Source organism: Chiloscyllium punctatum, chromosome 31 (assembly GCF_047496795.1).
Source record: "Chiloscyllium punctatum isolate Juve2018m chromosome 31, sChiPun1.3, whole genome shotgun sequence".
Taxonomy (NCBI): domain Eukaryota; kingdom Metazoa; phylum Chordata; class Chondrichthyes; order Orectolobiformes; family Hemiscylliidae; genus Chiloscyllium; species Chiloscyllium punctatum.
The window spans coordinates 22,695,813-22,722,639 of record NC_092769.1 but is presented as its reverse complement, the minus strand read 5'-3'; positions in this window follow the sequence as shown (position 1 = coordinate 22,722,639).

The following is a 26,827-nucleotide window of genomic DNA, read 5'->3' as shown; positions in this document are numbered from 1 at the left end:
TATTTTCTCGAGTTATGTATCCCTCTGCTCCCTGCTCATTCATATTTCTGTAAAAATACATCTTAGATAACACTATCGTTCCTGCCCCTACCACCTCCTCTGGCCACACGTTCAAGGCTGCCACCGCCCTGTGTGTAAACAACTTCCCAAATATATCTGCCCTAAACTTTTCCCCTCTCACTTTCAACTCATGAGTAATTGAGTTCCACAATCTGGGGAAAAAGCTTTTTGCTATCCACCCTGTGTATATCTGTCTTGATGTTGTCGACCTCGACATTCGTCTTTGTAATGAAAATAGTCCTAATCTACTCAATCTTTCCACATAACCAGCACCGTCCATCCCAGGCAGCATCCTGGTGAACCTACTCTGTACCCTATTCAAAGCATCCACACCCTTTTGTTAATGTGGTGACCAGAACCATATGCAGCATTCCAAATGCGGCCAAACCAAAGTCCTATGCAACTGTAACATGACCTGCCAGCGCTTGTACTCAACACCTGATCCAATGAAGGAAACCATTCTGTGTGCGATATTGATCACTTTACTGACCTACGTTGGCATCTTCAGGAAACAATGGACACAAACACCTACACCTCGCTGTACGACAAATTTCCTCAAGACATTTCCATTTACTGTATTGTTCACTCTTGATCTGGATCTTTCAAAATGCATCCCCTCGCATTTTCACAGATTGAACTCCATCTACCATTTCTGTGCCCATCTCTCCAATCTATCGATATTCTGGTGTATTCTCTGACAGTTCCATTCACTATCTGCTACTCCAACAATCTTGGTGTCATCTGCAAACTTGTTAATCAGGCAACCGATACCTTCTTCGAAATCATTGATATATATCACAAACAACAGTGGTCCCAGCACAGATCGCTGTTGCACACCACTGGTCATAGGTCACCATTTTGAGAAATCCCCTTCCACTAAGATTCTCTGACTCCTGTTGCCCAGCCAGTTCTCTATCCATCTAGATAGAACACTCTAGACCCCATACGACTTGACCTTCTCCATCAGCCGACCATGCGGAACCGAATAAACACCTTACTCAAGTCCCTCAGTATCTTCTCCAGCAACTTCCCTACCACTGATGTCAGGCTCGCCTGTCTACAATTACCTGGATTATCCCTGCTACCCTTCTTAAACAAGAGGACAATATTAGCAATTCTCAAGTCCTCCGAGCCCTCACCTATGTTCAATCATCCTGCAAAGATATATGTTAAAGCCAAATTATTTCCAGACTCACGTCCCTCGGTAACCTGTTGTTGGACCCATTTGGACTTGGGGGCTTGTCTACCTTAACTTTCAGAGTATCCAAAACTTCCTCCCTCTTTATGTCGACTTAGCCCAGAGTACTCAGAGGTATATCCATAACCTCAACATCCCTCACATCCCTCTGCTTGGTGAATGCAGATGCAAAGTACTCACTAAGAATCTCACCCATTTTATCTGACTCCATGCATAGCTTTCTTCCTTTGTCCTTGTGTGGGCCAAACTTTTCTCTAGTTACCCTCTTGCTTCTTATATATGAAAGTAAGTCTTTGCGGTTTTCCTCAACCATGTTTGCTAACGATATCTCATGACCACTTTTATACCTCTTAAATCGTCGATATTTACTGTGAATTGTAGCTAGTGAAAAGAAAATAAACATTTGTTCGTGCGAGTGGGAACTCAGAACTTTTCAAAGTTTTTTGTGCCAGAACAATAATTTAAATCTGTCTCAGTGCAAATAAAATGCAAGAGAAGAAACCTCTTGGGAATAGTAATTTTCAGCCACTGATCCCCAAAGTACTTCTGAGGTAGAAAAGAGTGTGTGTTTGTAACAAGGACACAACAGTAACTATGGGTGGTTTGAACATGCAAATTGGCTCAATTAATCAACTTGACAGTGATATCCTTGAATAAAGATTCATAGAGTGTATGAGAGATTATTTCCAAGAGCAGGACGTCATGGAAACAACCAGAGAATGGGGTGGCACGGTGGCTCAGTGCTTAGCACAGCACCAGGGTCCCAGGTTCGATTCCAGCCTCGGGGACTGTCTGCGTGTAGTTTGCACATGCTCCCCCCGTCTGAGTGAGTTTCCTCTCGCAGTCCAAAGATGTCAGGTCAGATGAATTGGCCATGCTAAATTGCCCATAGAGTTAGGTACATTACTCAGGGAAAATGGGACTGGGTGGGTTACTCTTCGGAGGGTGGGTGCGGACTTGTTGGGCCGAAGGGCCTGTGTCCATACTGTTAGGAATCCAATTTAATTTAGACTAGATATAATGTAACAAGAAATGATTGGTGGATGAGCTTTGCCTTGGAAGGAGTAACCACAACTTGCTGGAGTTTCACATTCAGATTGAAAGAGTGAAGACTGAGTCATGCATGAGAGTTTTAATGTTAGGCAATGATAATTAAACTGACCTAAGGAAGAATTTAGCTGTGGTGGTCTGGGGGGAGAAAAGAACAGTCAAAGGCAGGACAGCTGAAGAAATTTGGCAAATAATTAGGGAGATACTAAAGACTGAAGAGGCATTGCATAGCGGAGAAAAATCATTCATATCTTGATAAGGAAGTCAAAGATAACATGAAGGCAAATCACAGGACATATCATACTGCACATGCTAGTCACACTGTGGAGGATTGACCAAGTGAGTGGCCTCGTGGTATTATAACTGAATTCTTAAGGGATAAACTCATAATGTTCTGGTGACCCGGGTTCAAATCCTGCCACAGCAAGTGGCGGAGCTTGAATTCAAATCTGGAATTAAGAAACTAGATGGTGGTTATGATTCGATTGCCAAGAAAAAACTCACCTGGTTCACTGATGTCCTTAAGGAAAGAAAACTGCCATTCTACCATAGATTCACAACTCTCAGGCTGAAGACGTTTCTCCTTATCTCCGTTCTAAAGATGTTCTCTTGACTCTCAGGCTATGTCCTTGAATCCTTTCTCTCCTAACAGTGGAAGCATCTTCCCAACATCTACTCTGACCAGGCAACCAGTATTCTGTATGCTTCATCCTCATAAACTGCAGCGAGTACAGACCCAGAGACCTCAGATGTTAAGCTTTTCATTCCTAGGACCATTCTTCTGAAGCGCCTCTGAACACGCTCAGGGGTGGTACATCCTTCCTGAGTTATGGGGCCCAAAACGGTACACGATACACCAAATGTGGTCTGACCAGAGTATTATAGAGCCGCGGAAATACATCCCTGCTTTAATATTCAAGTCATCTCAAAAGAAATGTCATCACTGTATTTGCCTTTCTGACCAGACGAGCCACCTGAAATAAAAGTGTTACGATGGGCAATAATACATTTACCATGGAGTTACAAAAGTTAACAATGATTAAAGCATGCTGGGAAGTAGAACCCAGCCTTGACGAAAGTCTCTGTGCTCATCCACATGCTGCAGAATCCAGACAGGCTGCAGTTACCCACACACGCTTTGCAAACAAACCTGACAGCTACAGACCCTGTCATACCAATCTGAAGTTGGACCTGAATGGGACAATGGAATGTCTCCTTTCGGCCATTAATGTAACAATCCCATGTTGGATCTGATTGATCAGGGTAAATGAACCTGATCATTCCATTGGCAGATTCTCCACACCCTCCCAAATGGTGTGAAGACTTGGGAGGATAACAATCACCGTAAATCCGCTCCGAGAGTGGTAACTCAAGAGTAACCACTGAAAGAGAAGACACGTACAAGACCATTAGAAGAGCAAGAAGACCTCACCACGTGGAATCCGGTCAACTTCTGGTGGGGTGGTATGTGATCATCTAAAGTTAAGTTAAACCAAAAGATAAATTGTAGTGTTTTCCATTATGTTATAATGTTTTATTGTTCTAATATTAATTGTGTTCAAAAAACAAATATAATTGTTTATAAGAATTGACTCAGCTCTTTTAGTGAATGTAAGATTTTAAACACACTGTGCGGCAGATTCAGCACCTTCCTAGCTACTGACACAACCTGCTCATTTACCTTGAGACAATCCTGACTGGAACTCGCAACGCTCTGAACTTCAGATTTCTGAATTTTCTTCCCAGTTATAAAATCGCCTATGCCTCTCTTCTTCCTACTAAACTGCATCACCTCGCACTTTCCCAAGTGTACTCCATCTGCCACGTCTTCGCCCACTCTCCTCCCCTTTCTAAATCCTTCTGCAGCCTTCCTGCCATCTCAATGATATCTGTCCTCTACCTACCTTTGCATCATCTAAAATCCTCGCCGGAGTCCCCTCAGATCCTTCATTGGCTGCTATCCTGAGAAGGACCCTTTTATTCCCACTCTCTACTTTCTGCCAGACAGTGAAGCTTCTGTACATACTAGTACCTAGTCTCTGATACCATGGGCCCTTATCTTACTCAGCAGTCTCCTATGAAGCACGTTGTCAACGTCGTTGAAGTCCAGACACATAGTATCCATTAGCTCTCCTTGGTATAATCTGCTTATTACATCCTAAAAGCGTTCGAATAGATTCATTAACATGACCGCCCCTTGATGAAACCATACTGATTTCTTCCGACTTAATTGTTCAGAAATCTAATCCTTCACAATGGATTCCAGGAACTTACCCACGATCGTGGTTAGGTTAATCAGTTTGTAAATTTCTGTCTTTTGCATTATTTCCCTTTTAAACAGTGTATCAAGGAGATCCAAGATGGCAGCGACGCAGGAGGACTGAGTCTGCAGAGCTCTGCCCAAGACTCAGTCAAAGTGGAGTACCCACCCTCACCTCACTTGTTAAATTGTTTAAAGTAGTTTTTGCCCAGCAGCCTTGGCCATTCTACATCAAACTTTAGAAATTGATGCTTTTTAAAATGACCAAAGGCAAAGGCTCTCGTAGTTCACAACAGAGAGGGACCCCTCCCCCACCCCGCAGCAAGAGAGACGTCTGCGGCCGCCCCGGGGGACTCACATGCAGGGGCGAGCCTGATCTCAGAGCTTGTTAAACTCCGAGAGAAGATTGATGCGTCCATTGAGGAGACCTAGTACAGGTGGGAGTCAGTCTCGGTCATGCTGCAGAAACCTGACGGAGAGATCGAGAAACTCGGGCAGCATGTCGGAGGTGCAAGGCAATGGACCATGGCCTCTGAAACCACTGCTGAGTCATCCATGGGTCAGGTCTGGGCTCTGGAACATCGAGTCCCTACCTTAGAGGAACATATTGGCGACCACGAAAATCGAGGTCATCAAAAAAATATTCGGTTGCTGGGCCTTCCCGAACAGGAGGAGGAAGCCCAGCGTTTCGCTTTCCTGAAGCAATGGCTCCCACAGCTGCTGAAACTTGAGTCGGAGCTGAGACGGATGCGGGTTGAACGGGACCACCGGGTTGTTGTGCACCAGCCCGGATCGGTGCAGCGCCGCCTCCCAGTGCTATTTCAACTTCAACATTACAGGGAAAAACAGATGCTGCTAGAGGCTTCCAGAGTCTTGGGGAAGGATCCCCATGCCATGACATGCAAGGGCCCCAGGTCTTCCTGGACGTCTCTCCAGCTGTGGTCCGCAAGAGCAAGGCATTTTATGAGGGAAGAAGCATCTGAGGGATTTAAATATTCAATATTCTATGCGCTGCAGTCATGGAGGATCTGTATATAACTTCGGATCACGGGAAAAATAATTTATGGATGCTGTCAAATAGACTGCAGGACTTGAATTGTATGGATAATGTCTTTATTTTGCCCCCCGTTTGCTTTTTCCTCCTAATTTCTTCCTCATTCTCTTCCGCATAGATTCCTTGGTGAGGGGGTGTGGGGTGCGGTCCCATTCCTTATCATTTCAATACATTCTTATCTGTAGCTCATGCAGTTTATTTGATTAATTGGGGACATTTCTGATTGTTTTTTTTATATTTGGTTGCTTATTACTTGCTGGGATTGTAATTTTGGCATTTTATATATTTTCATCTTGTGTTGTTTTGCTAAATGATTGTAGGTGATCGTGTGTGGGGGGTTAGCTCGCACACTTTTAACGTCGTCGAGGAGAAAGTGAGGACTGCTGATGCTGGAGATCAGAGCTGAAAATGTGTTGCTGGAAAAGCGCAGCAGGTCAGGGAGCATCCCAGGAACAGGAGAATCGACGTTTTGGCCATAAGCCCTTCATCAGGAATGGGGAAAGTGTGTCCAGCAGGCTAAGATAAAAGGTAGGGAGGAGCGACTTGGGGGAGGGGCGTTGGAAATGCGATAGGTGGAAGGAGGTCAAGGTGAGGGTGATAGGCCGGAACCGGGTGGGGGCGGAGAGGTCAGGAAGATGATTGCAGGTTAGGAAGGCGGTGCTGAGTTCGAGGGATTTGACTGAGACAAGGTGGGGGGAGGGGAAATGACGAAACTGGAGAAATCGGAGTTCAACCCTTGTGCATGGAGGTCCCTAGGCGGTAGATGAGGCGCTCTTCCTCCAACCGTCGTGTTGCTATGGACTGGTCATGGAGGAGTCCAAGGACCTGCATGAGCTTGGTGGAATGGGAGGGGGAGTTGAAATGTTGAGCTTCGGGGTGGTTGGGTTGATTGGTTCGGGTGTCCCAGAGGTGTTCTCCAAAAAATTCCACAAGTAGGCGGCCTGTCTCCCCAATATTGAGGAGGCCATATCAGGTGCAGCGGATGTAACAGATGATGTGTGTGGAGGTGCAGGTGAATTTGTGGTGGATATGGAAGTATCCCTTGGGGCCTTGGAGGGAAGTAAGGGGAGAGGTGTGGGCACAAGTTTTGCATTTCTTGATATTGCAGTGGAAGGTGCCGGGAGTGGAGGTTGGGTTGGTGGGGGGTGTGGACCTGACTAGGGATTCACGGAGGGAGTGGTCTTTTCAGAACGCTGATAGGGGAGGGAACGGAAATATATCCCTGGTGGTCGAGTCCGTTTGGAGGTGGCGGAAAAGACGGCGGATGATACGCTGTACGTGGAGGTTGGTGGGGTGGTAGGTGAGGACCAGTGGGGTTCAGTTCTGGTGGCAGAAGGAGGGGCAGGACTCAAGGGCGGAGGAGCGGGAAGTGGAGGAGATGCGGTGAAGGGCATCGTGACCACGTCTGGGGGGAAATTGCGGTCCTTGAAGAAGGAGGCCATCTGGGTTGTACGGTTTTGGAACTGGTCCGCCTGGGAGCAGATGCGGCGGAGACGAAGGAATTGGGAATATGGGATGGCGTTTTTACAGGGGCCAGTGTGGGAGGAGATGTAGTCTGGGTAGCTGTGGGAGTCGGTCGGTTAATAGTAAATGTCCGTGTTGATTCGGTCGGCAGAGATAGAAATGGAAAGGTCTGGGAAGCGGAGGGAGCAGTCTGAGACGGTCCAGTTGAATTTGAGGTCGGGGTGGAAGGTGTTGGTAAAGTTAATGAACCAACCCCCACCTTTTCATCCACTACCACCCCCCACCTTATCCTCCGCTCAGCTACACTGGCACCACCCCCCACCTTTTCCTCCGCTCAGCTACACTGGCACTAACCCCACCATTTCCTCCGCTCCGCTTCATTTGGCACCACCCCTTACCTTTTCCTCCACTCAGCTACACTGGCACCACCCCCCAACTTTCCTTCCGCTACATGGATCTCACCCTGAACAAATTCTCTTTCCAATCCTCCCACTTCCTCCAAACCAAAGTAGCCATGGGCACTTACATGGGACCCAGCTATGCCTGCCTCTTCGTAGGATATGTGGAACAGTCCATCTTCCGCAGCTACACTGGCACCACCCCCCCCACCACCTTTTGCTCCGCTACATCAATGACTGTATCGGCGCTGCCTTCTGCTCCCACGAGGAGGTTGAACAGTTCATCCACTTTACCAACACCTTCCATCCCGACCTCAAATTCACCTGGACAGTCTCAGACTCCTCTCTCCCCTTCACAGACCTTTCCATTTCTATCTCTGGAGACCGAATCAACACGGACATGTACTATAAAACGACCGAAAACCCCAGCTACCTCGATTTCACCTCCTCCCAACCTGCCCCCTGTAAAAACGCCATCCCATATTCCCAATTCCTTCGTCTCCGCCGCATCTGCTCCCAGGAGGACCAGTTCCAAAGCCGTACGTCCCAGATGGCCTCCTTCTTCAAGGTCCGCAATTTCCCCCCAGACGTGGTCGACGATGCCCTTCACTGCATCTCTTCCACTTCCCGCTCCTCCGCCCTTTTGCCCTGCCACTCCAGCCGCCACCAGGACAGAACCCCACTGGTCCTCACCTACCACCCCACCAACCTCGATATACAGCGTATCAGCCGCCGTCATTTACGCCACATCCAAACGGACCCCACCACCAGGGATATATTTCCCTTCCCTCCCCTATCAGCGTTCCGAAAAGACCACTCCCTCCGTGACTCCCTCGTCAGGTCCACACCCCACACTAACCCAACCTCCACTCCCGGCACCTTCCCTTGCAACCGCAAGAAATGCAAAACTTGCGCCCACACCTCCCCCCTTACTTCCCTCCAAGGCCCCAAGGGACACTTCCATATCCGCCACAAATTCACCTGCACCCCCACACACATCATTTATTGTATCCGCTGCACCCGATGTGGCCTCCTCTATATTGGGGAGACAGGCCGCCTACTTGTGGAACGTTTCAGAGAACACCTCTGGGACACCCGAACCAAACAACCCAACCACCCCGTAGCTCAACACTTCAACTCCCCCTCCCACTCCACCAAGGACATGCAGGTCCTTGGACTCCTCCATCGCCAGACCATGGCAACACGACGGTTGGAGGAAGAGCGCCTCATCTACCGCCTAGGAACCCTCCAAGCACAAGGGATGAACTCCGATTTCTCCAGTTTCGTCATTTCCCCTCCCCCCACCTTGTCTTAGTCAAATCCCTCGAACTCAGCACCACCTTCCTAACCTCGAATCTTCTTCCTGACCTCTCCGCCCCTACCCCACTCCGGCCTATTACCCTCATCTTGACCTCCTACCACCTAACACTTTCCAACGCCACTCCCCCAAGTCCCTCCTCCATACCTTTTATCTTAGCCTGCTGGGCACAATTTCCTCATCCCTGAAGAAGGGCTTATGTCCGAAACGTCGATTCTCCTGTTCCTTGGATGCTGTCTGACCTGCTGCGCTTTTCCAGCAACACATTTTCAGCACTTTTAACGTCTGTCTTATAAGATATTGGAATATATTTCCTTTGTAATGCCTGGGCCAAGGGCATGCCTCTGGCTGGGAGATGTTATGGCGGGCTATTGAAAGGTAGTAGTGTCCCTTGTGAACATGGGGAAATTCTCCTTTTATGTATGTTTTATGCTCTTTGTTTTTAGGAGTAGTTCTCAGTTGTTTTGATTTTGCTGTTTGAAGAGTGTTTTACGTGTGAATCGTTTTTGGTTTAAATTCAACGTCTTTTGGGTGACCCTCCTGGGGGTTCTCGTGCTTGCTTGGACCATCATGGCTAGTCATTCGTTTAGGTGCTGCACCTGGAGTGTCAAGGGGCGCCACTCACCAATCGAAAGGAACAAGGTATTATCAAGTTAAAAAAAGAAAGTCTGGGTGTACCTCTTTTACAGGAGACACATTTAGTTGATAAGGAGAATTCATGGCTGAAATATGGTGGATTTGGCCAGGTGTTCTTTTCATCTTTCAGCTCAGAAAGTAGGGGAGTAGCCATTCTTAGTCGGAAGAATCCTCCGTTCCAAATGCTAAGCCATATAAAGGATGAATCTGGACTGTATATATTAATTAAATCCCCATTATATGGACAGGAATATGTGATTTTGAAACTCTATTGCCCCCCAGGACTCTCTTTTAAATTTGTGATGGCAGTGTTCTCCCAGTTGACGGCTCTCGGGGTGAGCCACACAACTATGTGGGAGATTTTAATTGTATCATCAACCCAGGGGTGGACAGAATACCGAAGATCTCTGTGGGAATATCTCTGAGATCTAGTCAACTGGCGGATCTGAATAGGGAGTTGGGGCTCGTAGATGTGTGGAGGTGTCTTCACACTGAGGGCAGAGACTTCACGTTTTAATCGATATGCGTCTGTCCCCTCGACACTTTTGAACTCAATATTGTTTTGTAAAGTAGTTAATATAACTATTGCAGCAGTATATATGGAGGTTAGGTCTAGTGATGATGAGATAGGTTCCTGACATTGGCGTATATACCATTTCCTATTTAAGGATAGTAATTTCATAAAACATTTCTCACAGGAATTTAAAACCTTCTGGGATATCAACTCAAGCACGGCCAGTAACCCTTCGGTGATGTGGGAGACTGGTGAGCCATACACGTGAGGCTTGGTTATCTCATATTCTGCGACCCGGAAAAAACAAAAGGGAGAACAACAGGGTCTGCTTGAGGCTCGCCTGAAGGCGGCTGAGACAGCGTATGTGGATAGACCCTCCATTACTAAACTACAGAGGATCACAGCCCTTAGGGCAACTTTGAACACTTACTCAAAAAGCAAAGAGGGAGCTATTACTTGCGAAGCAGCGATTATTTGAATACGGTGACAAGCCTGGCAGGTATCTAGCATACCATGCCAGAAAGAAGAAGGCTCCCCCAGCCACTACGTCCATTAGAAAGAGTGCTGGTACCCTGACTTGTGATCGTAAAAAGATCAATGCAGCCTGTAGAAAGTTGTATTTCAATTTGTATAGGTCACAGGGCTGTGAGGATAGAACGAGGAAGATTTTTTAAAAATTTGTCCCTCCCCGGCCTAACCTCGGAACAAGTGTTGTTTTTGAATGCCCCCCTGGCAACCCAGGATATACAGGAGGAGGTGAGACCCCTCCAGAGCGGCAACGCACCCGGACCAGACGGATTCCAGGCTGAGTTACATAAAGAATTGCTTGGGGAATTGGTCGGGCCACTTATAAATATGTTTAATTATTCACATATTCAGGGCTGCCTTTCTCCTTCTCTGAGAGAAGCAAATGTTTCTCTCACTCTTAAGAAGGTAAAGGCCCCAGATGACTGCTCTTCATATAGACATATATCCTTGCTGAATGTGAATTTTAAAGTTCTCCCAAAAATGTTGGCATTAAGACTGTAGAGGGCTTTACCATTCATTATTAATGATGACCAGACGGGGTTTATAAAGGGTCGCAGGTCGCTTAATAACATTAGAATAGTCTTAAATATGGTACAAGCCTGCAGGCAGGGAGCGATACCAGGATTAGTTGTCTCCCTAGAGGCAGAGAAGCCATTCGATCGGGTAGAATGGCCATATCTCTTTTATGTGCTGGGAAGTTTCGGTGTTGGAAAGGTATTTACTAAATAGGTTACAGTATTATATAATGATCCCAAAGCAGCGGTGATCACCAACAGTTTAAGTTCAGATAGCTCTTGCGTTGGCAGAGGTTGTCGTCAGGAATGCCCGCTCTCACCATTATTATTTTCACTAGCGATTGAGCCGTTGGCGGAAGCTATCCGAGCTGACACTAATATAATGGCTCCGGAGGTTGGATCGGTAAAGCACAAAATTACTGTCTCTGCTGATGATGTCGTCCTTTTCTTAAATTATCTATTGATTTCTGTGCCCCGTTTAATTCCAGTGATTAACTTATTTGGTATGTTCTCAGGTTATGAAATCAGTTTTGTGAAATCAGAGGTCATGCCACTGGGAGGTCTTTCGAGTATATCCAATTTTCCGTATGAATCCTGTTTTCCCTTTCGGTGGTCACTGGGAGGTTTTCTTTACTTAGGTTTTTTTTAATACTCCGGCATTTGGTCAGATGTATAAAGTCAATTATGCACATTTAGTGGAGAAAATAAGATAGACCTTCAACGCTGGGAAGATCTCCCGATATCCTGGCTCGTTAGAATAGCTTTGTTCAACATGAATATCCTACCTGGCCTTTTATACGCTGTGAGAATGCTCCCCTTGATGCTGCTGATACAGGCGCTATGTAAGCTTTATGGAAGGCTCCATTATTTGGAGTCATAGATGGCCCCTTATTAAATTAGAAAAGCTGCAGCTTCCACAGGTAAGCGGTGGGCTGGTTTTTCCTGATTTCAAGAAGTACCAATTGAGCTCTCTATTATCCTACATAGCTGATTGGGTCTCTTGTGACCCACAATCAATCTGGTTAGATACTGAGGCCTCCCAAGCAAAATATCCCCTGATCAATCTACTATTAATGGACAAGATGACAGTTGTTACGATCATTGTCAAATTCTTATTTTATTAAATATAATCAAAGTATGAAGGATAATGCGACAGGATGAGGGCAACCTACAAAAATCCTCCCACTATTCCGCTATAGTGTGAACGTTGGGATTCAGCCAGGGCTGACTGATGCTATATTCAGTACCTGGGAGTCCAGAGGTATCTCCTGTTTGGGAGACCTGCTCGATTGGGAGGGCATGATGTCCTTTAAACAGCTGCGTCAGAAATTTGGGCTGCATAGCAAAGATCTTTTTCAATATTTTCAAATATGAAACTTTAAACAAAAGAAGACCATATTGATAATTAATCCATATAAATCGGATAGGGAAAGGTGGGTGCTTCGGCCGATGGGTCTGCCCACGGTCAGTACTCTCGACCACTTAGGAGTTAATAAGGTATCAAAGGACATGGAACGGTTATATAAAACCTAGAGTCAAGAATTAGGGATGGAAATCTCCTTAGAGATGTGGGAGGACGTCAGGGAAAACGCCAGGACAATGTCTATCTGTAACAGAACTCAGGCTGTCCAATTGAAGATACTTCATAGGGCTCACATGACACCTGAGTGACTTGCAAAGTGCAAGGCAGGAGCGTCTCCAATGTGTACTATATGCAAAATAGAAGTTAGTACTCTCACGCATTGTCTGTGAACATGCTGTAAGATCCGCATGTATTGGGACAGAATAGTGAATGCCTTGGGAAAGAGTTTGGATACGGAGATTGGGTTAGACCCATTGCTCTAATTTTGGGCTCCCCAAATTTCCCCTCTTTGGATGCAAACGGGAGGAAATTATTCATTATCCTTTCTTGTTGTCCAGGGAAAAACATTTTAGTGAATTGGATATACAAAGGTCTCCCAGGACTTTCAAATTGGCACTGGTTAGCCATGGAATATTCCCCCCTTGACTTCCTTACGAATACGGTGAACCAAAAGGCGGAATTATTTCATAGAACATGGCAGCCATTTTGAACTACATTGACACAGATATATCGGCCACATTGTTCAGAGCCTTTGCTTAGGCTGGTTCGGGGACCCCGGGAGGAGGAATCCTGTATCAATATGGGTTTTGTTATGACTTCATATAATTTTTAATAAACATGAATCTAGTTATTTACTTACTTATTTATTTTATTTTCTCCATTAATGTCTCCATCCAAATTACTTACCCATTAGTTTTTCGAGCAACTTCTCCACATCAGCTCTGCCTGCTCACTCTCTTGAATATTTGGGATATTATTCGTGTCTTCCATCATGAAATCTGACATGAAATAATAATTCAGTTTCTCATCTGTTATTTGTTCCACACTACTACCTCTTCAGTGTCATTTTCCAGGGCTCCAATATCCACTTTTGCTTCTCTTTTTGCCCTTTATCTATCTAAAGAGATTCTAACAGTCGTCCTTTATATCACTGGTTAGTTTACCCTCATATTTAATCTTATCCGTCCTTACTTCTTATTTTGTTGCCCTCTGTTCATCTTTGTAAACTTCCAAAATCCTCTGGTTTCCCACTGCCATTTGCCATGTTATCGGATTTCTCTTCTGTTTTTACCCAAGCCATACATTCCCCAGACATCCACGGATGCCTCATTCTCCCTGTACAATGCATCTATTACCACGGGCTGAATCTCTGCTGTGACTCCTAAATTGCTCCGAGAAACTCCCGCCATTTCTGTTCCACTGTCTTTCCTGATAAGCTCCTCTCCCAGTCAATTCTACCGAGCTCCTCCCTCATGTCATTGTGGGTGCCTTTATTCAGCTGTAATATTAACTCTGATTCTACTTTCTCCACCTCAAATTGAAGTTTAGGTTCAATCTTATTTGATCACTGCCTCTGAAGGGTTCCTTCACCTTAAGCTTCCCTATCAAGTCTGCCTCACTGCACAGCTCTAAATCCAGTATTGCCCGTTCCCTCATTGCCTGCACCATAAGCTGTTCCAAAAAGCCATCTCGTATTCATTCCACAAATTCCTTTCATTGCAAACCACTACCAATCTGATTTTCTCAATCCACCTGCATATTGAAATCCCCCCACTAACTGTAACTTCGCCTTTCCTACATATCTTTTCTATCTCCTGGTCTGTCATGCGCCCCAGCTCCTGACTACGATTCAAAGGCCAGTACATTACTCCAACCATGGTTTTACACCTTTGTGGTTCGTCAATTTCACCCATACACATTCCACGCAATCTGAACCTACTTTGAATAATGGGAACTGAGTGATGGGACTGCAAAACACTTGCGCTTTGTCTCAACTTTTTAGATTAGAATGGAGCAAAAAATATTTCATTTTAAATTACTTTGAAATGTCACTGCAGTGCATTTCTTTGGCCAAATATTCTGTCTGTATTAGGGAAGAATACAAACTGCTGAAACTGTTAGAGAAGTAAGATATGAAGAGGACATGAGTCTATAAAGAGATATAGGTTGGGCCAAGTGAACAGGCCAATATTGGTGGATGGAACATAGTAGATAAAATGTGTCTGTGCTCAAAGATATTGGCGGGTTGAATGGAAATGGAGTGTATTATTTCAGTGGAGAGATTGGCCTTTTGAGAGGAACCAGGCACCCTGGGTTACAAAATAAAAACTTTACGTGGACATCAAGTTTTTAGGGAGGTAAGATAAATGTTGAAACTTTCTGAAACATAGTACATTTAAAAGTAGGGGCGAGTTTCTACATATGCAAAGTAGTGGTGTAACCACATCGAGAGAGCGATGGCCACAATGATATGAAATGCAATCCTTCGAAGATTCACTCAGCTGACTCCTGGGAGGAGAGTATATTTCTGGAGGAAATCTTGAATTGACTGACCTGGATCTGCTGGGCTTTAGGCAAACAAAATGTGGTCTTGTTTAACCCCAGAATATTCCAGAGCAGTCTTTCAAGTTGAATTCTGAAACAATGTTTCAGCTTGTATGAGAGATTATCGTGATGGGAAGGATTACAAAACTGAGGAATGTCTCTGTTAAGAAGATGGTGATTTGGTGTCATCCTCTCAAAGTGTTGTGTCTTTGAGGAATTCTCTTCCCAGAGAGCGATGAGGGATAAGACATTGACTATTCCTAAGGCGGGGGCAGGCAGATTCTTGACTAAGAGTGGCGCACTAACGTTTTAAGGGCAAAGGAGGAATGTGTGATTGAGGTCACAATCAGATCATCCACGACCTTATTGCATGACGGAGCTGTTTTAATTCCTTACTCCTGATGCTAGTTTCTACATTTCTGTTGTCTTAAATACTAAAAGAAATATGACACGATTGTCATGAACATGAAGACTTTTCCTTTTAGGTTATTGGGCACAGTTTTCAATATGTGACTTTTAAACGGCACTCAAAAACACTCAGTAAAGATTCTTGATGTTGTAGAGAGGTCAGGAGCATAGGACGAAGGGAAAGCCTCGCTTGAAACTGCTTTAGAAATCACATTGGGTCGAATGGATAACTTTAACACAAGTTGTTCTTGTGAGGTGCGTTTCATTACCATTCTGTTGCCTGTGTTTAATTTCTATTCAGAATGTGGTGATATACCCCAGGGGTTCTTATGGTGCAGGAACACTAACAGGAATGGCACAAAGAGAGAAATGGGGTTCTTAACAATTTGATAGTGAAGGGAGAATGATATAGCTTCAAATCCTGTGGCCCTTGGAGATTGTATTCCTCACTCTCTGATGCTCACAAGCTATGGAAATAGTGAGACCACATTCTCTGTTTCCAACAATTAAAGTGATAGAATCATACAGCATACAAACCGGTCCTTCAGCCCAATGCAACTACGCCAGCCAGAAAACACCAAGCTACGTTATTCCCAGTTACCTGAACATCTATATCCTACTATTCCCTGGCATTTTGCGTTTAAATGCTGCGTTACCGTGTATCTGTGACCTGAGCTTTTTTGTCCTTCCAAGACATGCACAAAATGATTTCACGGAAACAGATCAGACAATTTCATAGACAGTGACAAGCTCATCAGATCAACAAAATGTCCTCACTGTTTAATAATTATGAGAAAATCGGATTGTCTTTTTAGTTCATTTGGGATTTTAATGGAGCTAGACCAGCATTGATTGCCCTTGAGACGTTCCAGTCCAGTTGGGATTGGTCCATCCAAGTGGCTGGTGGATGGAATACCAGCTGTGCATCTCATGCGCCGGTTAGGCTGGGAGTAAATATTACTAGTGGAGGATGGAGTGTTAGACAAGTCGCCACGCTGTAATAAACAGCACGCACAAAAAAACAGACTCTTTGTCAATACGAAGATATGAGAAGGAATTTATTATTCTTCAGAGAAACAACAACTTTCACAAGACGTTTACATAATAATGAAGGGAAGTCTGTTTCTATGTTATTGGTGTCCTTAAAATATTGGGGTCAAATGTCTGGAAAAATGTTGGTGCTGTCGTTGGAGGATTCTTGTACTGAGCATGTGAATTATCCTGGATGCTTTCAGAGATGGCTGGAGTGTCCGAGGTTGAGTAAGTGCTGATACTCCATGGGATGATGCTGGTTTGTAATCTCACGATTTACTGAACACAGTTCGAATGAACAAACCAACAAGTCCCATTGGCTATTGCTTCAGAATGTATCAGAACTTTCTTGGCTGGTACCACATGAAATCATGTTATAAAAACAAGGCCAATCGAGTTTGCATCATCCAGTGCTGATATAAGTGGATATATAAGGTTTGTGAGGTTTCGTTCCTTATCCAGAGCTGAAAATGTGTTGCTGGAAATGCGCAGCAGGTCAGGCAGCATCCAAGGAACAGGAGAATCGACGTTTCGGGCATAAGCCCCCGAAATGTCGATTCTCCTGTTCTTTGGATGCTGCCTGACCTGCTGCGCGTTTCCAGCAACAAATTTTCAGCTGTGATCTCCAGCATCTGCAGTCCTCACTTTCTCCTCGAAGATTCCTTCCTTATCCACCCTCTCAGGCAATGCATTCTAGAAAGAAACCATCGTCTGGGTTCAAAAGAGATTCAAAAAATCCTCTCTAAGTGTCTTGTCATTCAATTTAAACGTGTTCTCCCTTATTTTTAACCCTTTTTCGAAGGGGGACAGCTGCTGTCTGTCCCCTCTGCTCATACATTTCATGCTCTTATACACGTTTGTCAAGTTCAGTTTCCTCCCACAGTACACACAGCTTCATTAGATTGACCATGCTAAATTACCCATCATGTGCATTGAGGTGTGTTAGCTGTGGGATACGCAGGGACATGGTAGGGGGCTGGTTAGCCATGGGAAATGCAGGAATGGGGTATGAGGTGGGTCTAGGTACAACGCTCTGCAGAGGGTCAGTGTGGTCTCGATGGGCCAATGTCCCATAAATTAACAAAAATAAAGGTTAAATCAAACAATGAAAAATACTGTGATTCTGAAGCAAAAATAAAACAGAGTGCTCGGGAAACGGAGTAGGTTTGGTAGCCTCTGTCGAGAGAAAAACAGAGTCAGCATTTTGAGTCCACTCACTATGCATCAGATCTGGAAGCAACTGAGAAATTGTGCAATGTGTGTTGGTGCATTGAGTTAAATATATGGAGAAATAAAGACATCGAAAAAAAATAAACAAAGGGACTGTGGATAATCAGCTGGTATGGAAATAAATTGGGAGATCATTTTCATTTATTTTTCACCTTTTCCCATATTCCTGAGTATCATGCCCATGTCGGTATATATCCATGTCCCTGTTTCATGTGAGTTCTGTCCCCTCTATCACTCCATCCTGAGTGTGGTCATCTTCTTTTCATAGTTAATGGGACATGGGTGTTGTTGGCTAGGCCAGCATTTATTTCTCTTTCCGAGTTACTTTTGTGAAGATGCTGGGGAACTGCTTCTCTGAACCACTGCACTTCGACGTGCTGTAGACTGGCACTTCTTTGAGACCTTTTAGTGTTATAACAGAATGTCTGACTTGGCCATTTCAAAGGCCATTTGAGAGACTACCACTGCTGACGGCCCGGAATCATAATGCAGGCCAGACCAGTAAAGAAATCAAATTTCCTTCCCTGAAGGAGACGAGTGAGCCAGATATCCTTAATTTTGGCACCCATCGATATTTCATCAGATTGAGAATTCCAAATATTTTATTGAATTCAAATTCCAGCGTCTGATGTGGCGGATGGAAGTCCGGGTTTGGGTCATTACCTGGGAAAGGTATACCAAAGGGAAATATTTGTGGAAATCTCAGAATTTACAGTCTAGAGAAAATACTGCTATACCATGACCTCCCTAGTATCTCCACCATCAATAATAGTGTTGCTATTATTGTGACTGACGTACAGATAATTGTGCAGTTACATTGTAAACGATTTCCACGAGAGCAGAACTATTCATATTTCAGAGATGGCACAGTAATGTAACAGTTTATCAGCCACGATACAAACAGAGGAGAGATAGGCATTTTCAACACTGTGCCATATATACAATTATTGACTTGCTCCTGACATTGGAAAGTCAGTGTCGGTTCTCTGGATGGTTTTCTTGGATTTGTTTTGTCAGCTGCTGCGTTCATTCAGGGAGACCAGAGGGCCAGGTGTTCCTCCTCTGTGCAATGTATGAGGATAGATTTTATAGTGTATCTGGGTCTGCAGAGAATGCATTGGTAGGAGCAGAGCACTGCATTATCCTTTCTGAGATTTCCACAAATATTTACCAATGGTATACCTTTCCTAGGTGCAAAGAGTGAAACCAGTTTATTTCAACAATGAGGAGGTCACAGAGCTGTGCACTCTCACACTAGGGAGAGGACTATATTCAAAATGTCCATCAACCATTCTGATTCTACAACTTGCCAGGCAGGAGTAGGGGACATATCCATTTTGCTAGTGTCCCATCATCTCACGTATTCACGAGGTGACGGAGGCCACCTCTGTCCGGCGAGGTGAATACATTGGTTCTGTCTAAACAGAAGATGCAACAGAAAATCTTTTTCGGAAATATTAGTGAACATGGTTACTGGCAAAAGTGAGGAAATTAAGCTGAAGTTGAAGTATTTGAAAAACTCATTGTGTTGAAGGTTGGTAAGCTGCTGGACCAGATGAGTTATGAATTTAGAGGGCTACAGAGATAGGGTTGGAGAATTGAGCTTGCTGGATAAGTCTCTTCGGAGCTGGTGCAGACACGATGGGTCAATGCCCTCCCTCTTTCCTGCCATTTCCATGATTATATGAGGGCGGTCAAAGCTCTTTATGTTCTGTAATGGATCCTGCAGACTGAAAACCAGCTATTATGACCGCACATTTTTACAACAGGATGGAGAGTGAAAACAGAAAAACAACTGGGGGATAGGTTTATGTCATTAGTGAGGAAACTATGAGCAATTTCTGTAATTAATCATAAATAGATCATTGGAGAACAATAATATGATTGAGCAGTGTCAACCAGATTCAGGACAGGAAAACTACTTTTGAAAAACGTACTGGAGTTTATGGACGATTTTGGTTGCGACATCGACGAGTGAGAACTAGTGTGAATGGTGTATTTTTATTTTCAGAAGAAGTTTGACATGGTTGCACACAGGTGAGAGAAGAAAGCTACAGTCCTTGGGAAAGGGGCGGTAACCTACATGGATTGAGAATTGGATGATAGAGAGAACACAGAGATTAGCATCCTCCTTTGGACAGAAGGCCACAACTGATTGGGTATCGCATGTATCAGTGCTTGGAACACCGCTATTTGTAACACAAAGAAGTGATTTGAATGTGAAAAACATACACAGTCCTTTTCATGTTGGATTTATTAGAAGGTGAAAGTTTGCAAAAAGCTTTTGGCAAAAAGGATCGGAATGTCCTTGGCCACAAGTCACGAACAGAATTCATGCAGGGCATCCATTAATCAGGACAGGAAATGAAATGGCAGCCTTCATTATAAAATGAATCATGTGTAGCAGTTGTGGGGTATTGTTGAGGCAGTATTTGGGCTATTGTGGACAGACTTTCTGACCTTTATAAATCAGTGATCTCCTTGTCACAGAGGCAGTGCAAAGCTGTTTTATCAAAATAATCTCTGGGATGATGGTAACATGAAGAGAATGTGAAGGAAATTTATGTTCAATTTGTCACACGGTGTGAGTATAAGAATTGACTGGATTGAAACTTGAAGATCATAGGCGATCACACGTTATGTCCAGAGAAAGACATTGGTGGCATAAGAAATTACATTTTGCCCATGATACATGCTTCTTCGTAGTTTATGTACCTCTGTAAAGCTCCTATGTTGGTTGGAGGAGAGCTTCAGGCTCTGAATGAACTCTCATTGCCTCAATGTGCAGTTGGTGTGTGACCCTGTACTGAAAGTCACATTGTTAACAAATCTGTTAGCAGTTGCAATGCCTAACTCCTGTAAATGTTAGCCGTTCCCAATAGCTTCTGACCTCCATAGGGAATACCGATCTGTCTTCTCGGAGATGTCCTCCCTCCTCACCGTCCACAAACCATATTAATGTATCCATTGTGTACCATTCGCAATGGAGCCAGGAGGAACGACATGGAGCAGTCTATCCATGCAGTCTCTGTTTCATTGTTCTGTCATGTTTGGTCAGAAATAACATCCTCCTATTTCTGTACAAGGGGCTTGAGCGGCGGAATGTCGACCTTATGATGTCATGGAAAATACTCACGAACTTTACTGAGCAACCCGTGGTTCCTGTTTAGCAGCTCAATGTGTTTGACTGGGCTCCTTATCTTCCTGTGTAATAGTCAGGAGAGAATGAATGGGCTATCCCTATTCTTATCCAATAGCATTGATGGGCGGAATGACCTCCTCATATTCCTGTGAAGTGAGCTTGAGGTGCTGAATGAACACCTCTCTTTACTCCGGTAATGCACAGTATCCAGCAGGATTGTTACATGAATGTTACCAACACTTCAACAGCACCAGCCTGAATGCTTTCCGGGTCTTCCTCCACATGGCCACAGGCTGCTTCAGAAGCTGAGTGGGAGCACATTGTTCTGAACATTACATGATTTTCAGTCGCCATCTCTATTTCTGAGATTCTGATGGGGGAAGACACTGAGGCGCAAATGAGGATGGTTGTGCTGTGGATCTCCCGCAGAGATGTCGCGAGACTGAGGTGGGACATGCCGAAGAACCACAATAATCTTCTTTCTGCTGAATCACTCCAACCGGTGGGGAGGTTGCCCTTGATTTCCAATAAGTTCCATTTTCTTCAGGTTTCTTGAAACCATCCTCAGTTAAACTCTGCCTTGTTGTCAGGGCCAGTCGCTATTAGCTGGTTTTTACATATTTTGTTCATGTCAATATGTAACAGAGTCTGTGTGCAGTGTGTTTCCTTCTCACAGAGGGGTGTGACCATCGGGATTTCTCTATCCCAGAGAGGTTGAGGAGATAGATCATTGAGATAGTGGTAAGACAGGGATAGATGGATGTTTGACACGGCTGGCACTCCAGGAGTTGGGGCCTAGAGCAGATCAGCCATGATCTTATTGAATGGAAAGGCAGACCGTAGGAGCTGAATGACCTACTCCTGCTTCTCATGTTCTTGAATTCTCTTATTGGAAAGTTCATCGACATCATTTTCCTGGCTGTCCTGTGAAGGAATGTTGTAGTCAAAGAGACCAGAGGATTTTGGGAGAAATATCTGGGTACAGTATGGGGTCATTATTCATACGTGAATAACGTGACAAATAAATGGATGAAGGGAACCTCTGTAAAGAGAGATGCGGGGACTGTTTCACAGTAACAACAACTCTTTTTTTTCCAAGAAAGTTTTTCAATCCACACCAAATCATGTTTGACTGTATTCAGGGGCTGAATGGTCACTTCGGTTTCTGTGCACCATGTAATAGGAGCAAGTGGTCTCCAACTGCTCCTGAGTAGCAGATTGGGGGGCTGAATGGAATGGGGCGAAGTAGGTCTGAGGAACAGGAGTGGGTCCCTGCCCCACCAGGCACTAAGGTTGTGGCTGAACAGATTATGGTCTCAGTCCCACGTTCCTATCTGCAGTTCATTATCCTTGAGTCACTTTCCCGTCAAATATTTAACTAACACACCTTTGAATAAATGCAAGTACACAGGTACCACAAACGCATGGGTAGGAGAAATTCCCACTCAAATGGCCTTTTGAGAAATTCTCCTTATCCCTGTTCCTACCGAGGTTAGAGAGTCATTGCTTCTTTTTCTAGTCTCACTCCTCCAGAAGTCACGGCAAATTATCAGTGTAACTAATTGTGTGATATGGTAAATGATATCCGTCTCAGAATGGGTTAGGTTTAGTGTTAGGAACAAGTCAGACAGGTTTCTTAAATTTATAAAAATTCTAAAACCAAAGCAAAGTTACTCGAAATACGATGGATACATAAATGATATAGAGTTTGAACATTGACAATACGTACATCAACATTTATTTTTCTATAAATCTGAGACACTGAAATATGCACACAAAGAGACACGCACATGCGCGCACACACACACGTCTGAAAGCAAACAGAAAAAAAAAGAAACTCTGCAGAATATTAATTCGAAAGAGCTTTGTCCAAATAACAGTTAATTTCATGACAAAAGCAAAATTGATCGAGTTTCAACTGTTATTCTGCCTCTGAAGTGATTCTGCCTCACAGAAGCTGCGAGCACTGGGGTTTCTTCTAGGAACAGTTGGATTTGGCTGTATTCCCTTTGCTGCAGGCAGAGGAGAGATTCCAATGAATCCTCAACAGGAACCCTCAAAGGGTGCTAAAGATGGCTAATTGGTTTTCAGCTCTCATATGCTGCTGTAGAGAAGTACAAGTAGAGATGGAGCAATGACCGTTTGCTTCCACGACAGGTTGCATTTGCTCCCTCTCTGATTTGAAACATGCAAAAATGTGACTCAAACACCAACCTGGACTAGGTAAGGTCTGGTTGAACATTCTCCTGATTGAATGACTCCATCCCTGTTACCTGCTCCATTTAGGAATGATTGTAATTCATAATTTGAAGGTATATTTATATATGTCTGCATAATTTTTGTACAATATATGAAAGTCTTCTTAGTACCTGTGTTAAAATAAGTATGTTGTTTTCTAAAATTAAATCATTAGTTTTATTCTCTAATCCTCAGCTACGCCTCAATACACTCTCCTCAGGGTCTTACATGGTTCAATATGAACAGCTCTCACTCTCAGGCCTGAAGTACTCTGACCTTGTAGAGGTGATGAGGGGCATGGGTGTGGGATCAACCAAGGTTATTTTCCAAAGCTGGAGGAGTCCATACCAGAGGGTACAGATTTTAAGTGAGAGGGTAATATTAAAAAGATACCTGAGTAGTATCTTTATCACACAGAGGGTAGTGCGTGTATGGAGCGAGCAGGCAGCGAAAGTGGTAGAGGCTGGTACAATTACAACATTTCAGAAGCAGTGGATAGGTATATGAATATGAAGGGTTTATAAAGGTATGGGTTAATGTTGGTAAATGGTTTTGCATCAGATTGTAATATCTGGTCAGTGCAAATGAGCTGAACTGAAGGGTCTGTTTCCGTGCTGTATGACACTATGATTCTATCAGGCCTTCATTCTAGCAAGGAGTAAAGTGAAGCATTTGTGAAAAGCTTCCAAAACAATAGCATATTTTTGTCTTTCAATTTCAGGGTTCATTACTACATACAATACATTTGATGTAGTCTCAGCCTTGTCATGTACAGATACAGTAAAACATCCCGATGATTATACCCGATAGCCTTTGCATGAAACAGCATCATTCAATACATTTCTCTAATCACTTGCTGAATCTGCTGACTGGGTTTATATGGCTTATTTACTGTGACGCACATATCCCTCCGTCCCAATGCTTTTTGCGATATTCTCTACTAATAAGTAGGTTACTGTTATTTTATCTGTTCAACAGAGCACTGACTTCCCTTAGCCCTTGTTGTTCAGTGTCCTGCCAAAGCTTTGCTCACTAACTCCCCCTGTCGGTATCCCATTGCAGTGTCTCCATGTGCTGTTAAATGACTATCTTGGTAAATGAACTAATTGAGCTCCAATTCAATTAGTCCTCTCATCTAAGTCCTTGATATCGATTGTAAATTGTTGATAATGTCACACTTCTAATGAGGGACTCCACCAAGCTACAATTTTATAACCTGAATATAAACATTTATCCTGAATGTTTCTTCCCTGATATGATTTGGAGATGCCGTTGGCCCCCGGGAGATGGCCTGGCTCTCAGGACAACTCCATACAACTTTGTCACGATGGACGCGGCAAGACGTATCAGACTGTGGACATAGATACCGCTATTAGCGTGGGAACACCTCCCACCTTGTACTTGGCAGGTACTCATGTGACTCAGCCAACGTTGTCTATCTTATACATTACAGGCAAGAATGCCCAGAGGCATGGTACATTGGGGAACCGAGCAAAGGCTACGACAACGGATGAATGGGCACCACACAAAAATCAACAGAGAGGAGGTTCTCTCCCAGCTGGGGAACACTTCAGTGGTCCAGGGAATTCAGCCTCGGACCTTTGGGTGACCATCCTCCAAGGTGGATTTCGGGACAGGCAGCGGAGAAATGTGGCCGAGCAGAGGCTGAAAGCTAAGTTTTGTCCCCAGAGGGAGGGCCTCAACCGGGACCTTGGGTTCATGTCACATTACAGGTGATCACCATTGCACGACATGCACACACAGATATTCCTACACACACACACACTCACATACACATGGACACAGGTACACACAGACGTGCACACAGACACACACGCACACCCTTATAGACACACACACTCCCACACTCACACATCCACCCCCTCACAGACTTAAGACTCTCTGCACTCACTACACACACACACACACTTTCTCACACTCACAACCCCCACTCCAGACAGACACACACACAGACAGACAAAGACCCATATGAACACATATATTTTGTGGGGTGAATTTCTTCTTGCAGAGTTACATTGTACTTTGTTCCAAAACTGCATGCATTCATGTAGAACTCTGAGCTCAAAAACTGCATGAATTTATGTAAAACTATGTTATCTCACTTTTTAGATTTGAATCAATCTAAACATCATGGTATAGATAGAGAACAAAGGGGGCCAACACTTTCAACATATTGTCTAGCTATCACCATTATTAACAGCTAACCCGAGAATGCAACTTAAAAAAAAGTTGTGTGATTTACACATGAAAGAAGTGAAACTATCACTGTATTCTAACAGATGAAAGGCTTAACAGACAATCAATTTTTTAAATGTATAATTTCAGTTACATCTCACTGTAAATTTTTGCTATAAATTCTGTGTTGCGATCGACCCCTCCACTATCACCTGATGAAGGAGCGTCGATCCGAAAGCTAGTGTGCTTCCAAGTAAACCTGTTGGACTATAGCCTTGTGTTGTGTGATTTTTAACTTTGGATTCACTGATAGTTTACCAAGTTTCCCCTGTTGCTGGGCAGCAGGCTAGAAAGGTAGGATGGTCTCATTCTACACTGTGTAATGCACTGAGCCGGCTGAATGACTTCAATCTATTTTTGCGTAAAGCAAGAGGGCAGACTAGCCTCCACCTGTCTCATTATAACGATGCTGACTAGCTGAATGGGATCTTTCTTTACCTCTGTAGCATTACCGAGTGGTTGAGAGAACAACATATGGGTTAAGGTCAGCAGCTGGCCATTCAGCCCCTCGCGCCTGCTGCACCATTCAGAATGTGCATTGTTGATTTGATTGTAACTAAACATCTCCTTCCTGTCAGTTCCTAATAAAAATGGATTCTCGAATTCATCAAAGATCTATGGAACTGGAGCTTGCTACTTCGGTGTGAGAAGAACCACAGATCATACAACCCTAAACAGAAAGGAACATCTCTGTCTCAGTCAGAAATGGGAAGGTCCTTATTCTCAAAGTGTGTTCCCCCAAACCAATCACCACTTTTTTGATATATAAGGAGTCGACAATTACGAACATATATCGACCATTCAGCTGCTCAAGCCTGTCCACATTCTCATTAACTCTCCTGAATCAAATACTTACCAAATTCAGCCTCCACTGACGTCATAGAAAGACAATTCCATTCACCACATGATCATATGAGCAATGAACCCTGCAGCAGAATTAGGCCATTCAGCCCATCTTATCTGCCATGACATTTGATCGTGGCCAAAATATGTCTCTACCCCATTCTCCTGCCTTCTTCAACTGAATATTGATAACTTATTAACAAAAACGTATATATCTTTGTATTAAAGACAGTGTGTGCCTGTATGTGGGGTTGTGTTCGTGTGTTTGTGTGTACGTCCATAACTGTGTGCCTATCTGTGTGTGAATATGTTATGTGTGTTAGTGTCAGTATCTCAGTATGTGTGTACCTCTGTCTGAATCTCTGTGCAAAGTTGCTTTGGAAGTAAATATGTTGAAATTGGAATCAAAGTCTCCCTCCTCCTCTGTCTCTGTCTGTCCCTGTTGTTCGCAGAGTTAATAGAATTCATACAGTGTTGAAACAGGCCCTTTGACCGAACACATCCACACTAACCCTTCGAAGAGTAACCCACCCAGACCCGTTAAAATACTATCCTACGTTTACTCATGACTAATGCCCCAAACCTACACATCCCTGGGAACTAAGGACAATTTAGCATGACCAATTCACCTAACACCACACCTTTGGACTGTGGGTGGAAGCAGGAGAATCTGGTGGAAACCCATGCAGACATGGGGAGAATGTGAAACTCCACACAGACAATCGCCCGAGGGTGGAATCGAGCCCGGGTGCCTGGTGCTGTGAGGCTGCAGTGCT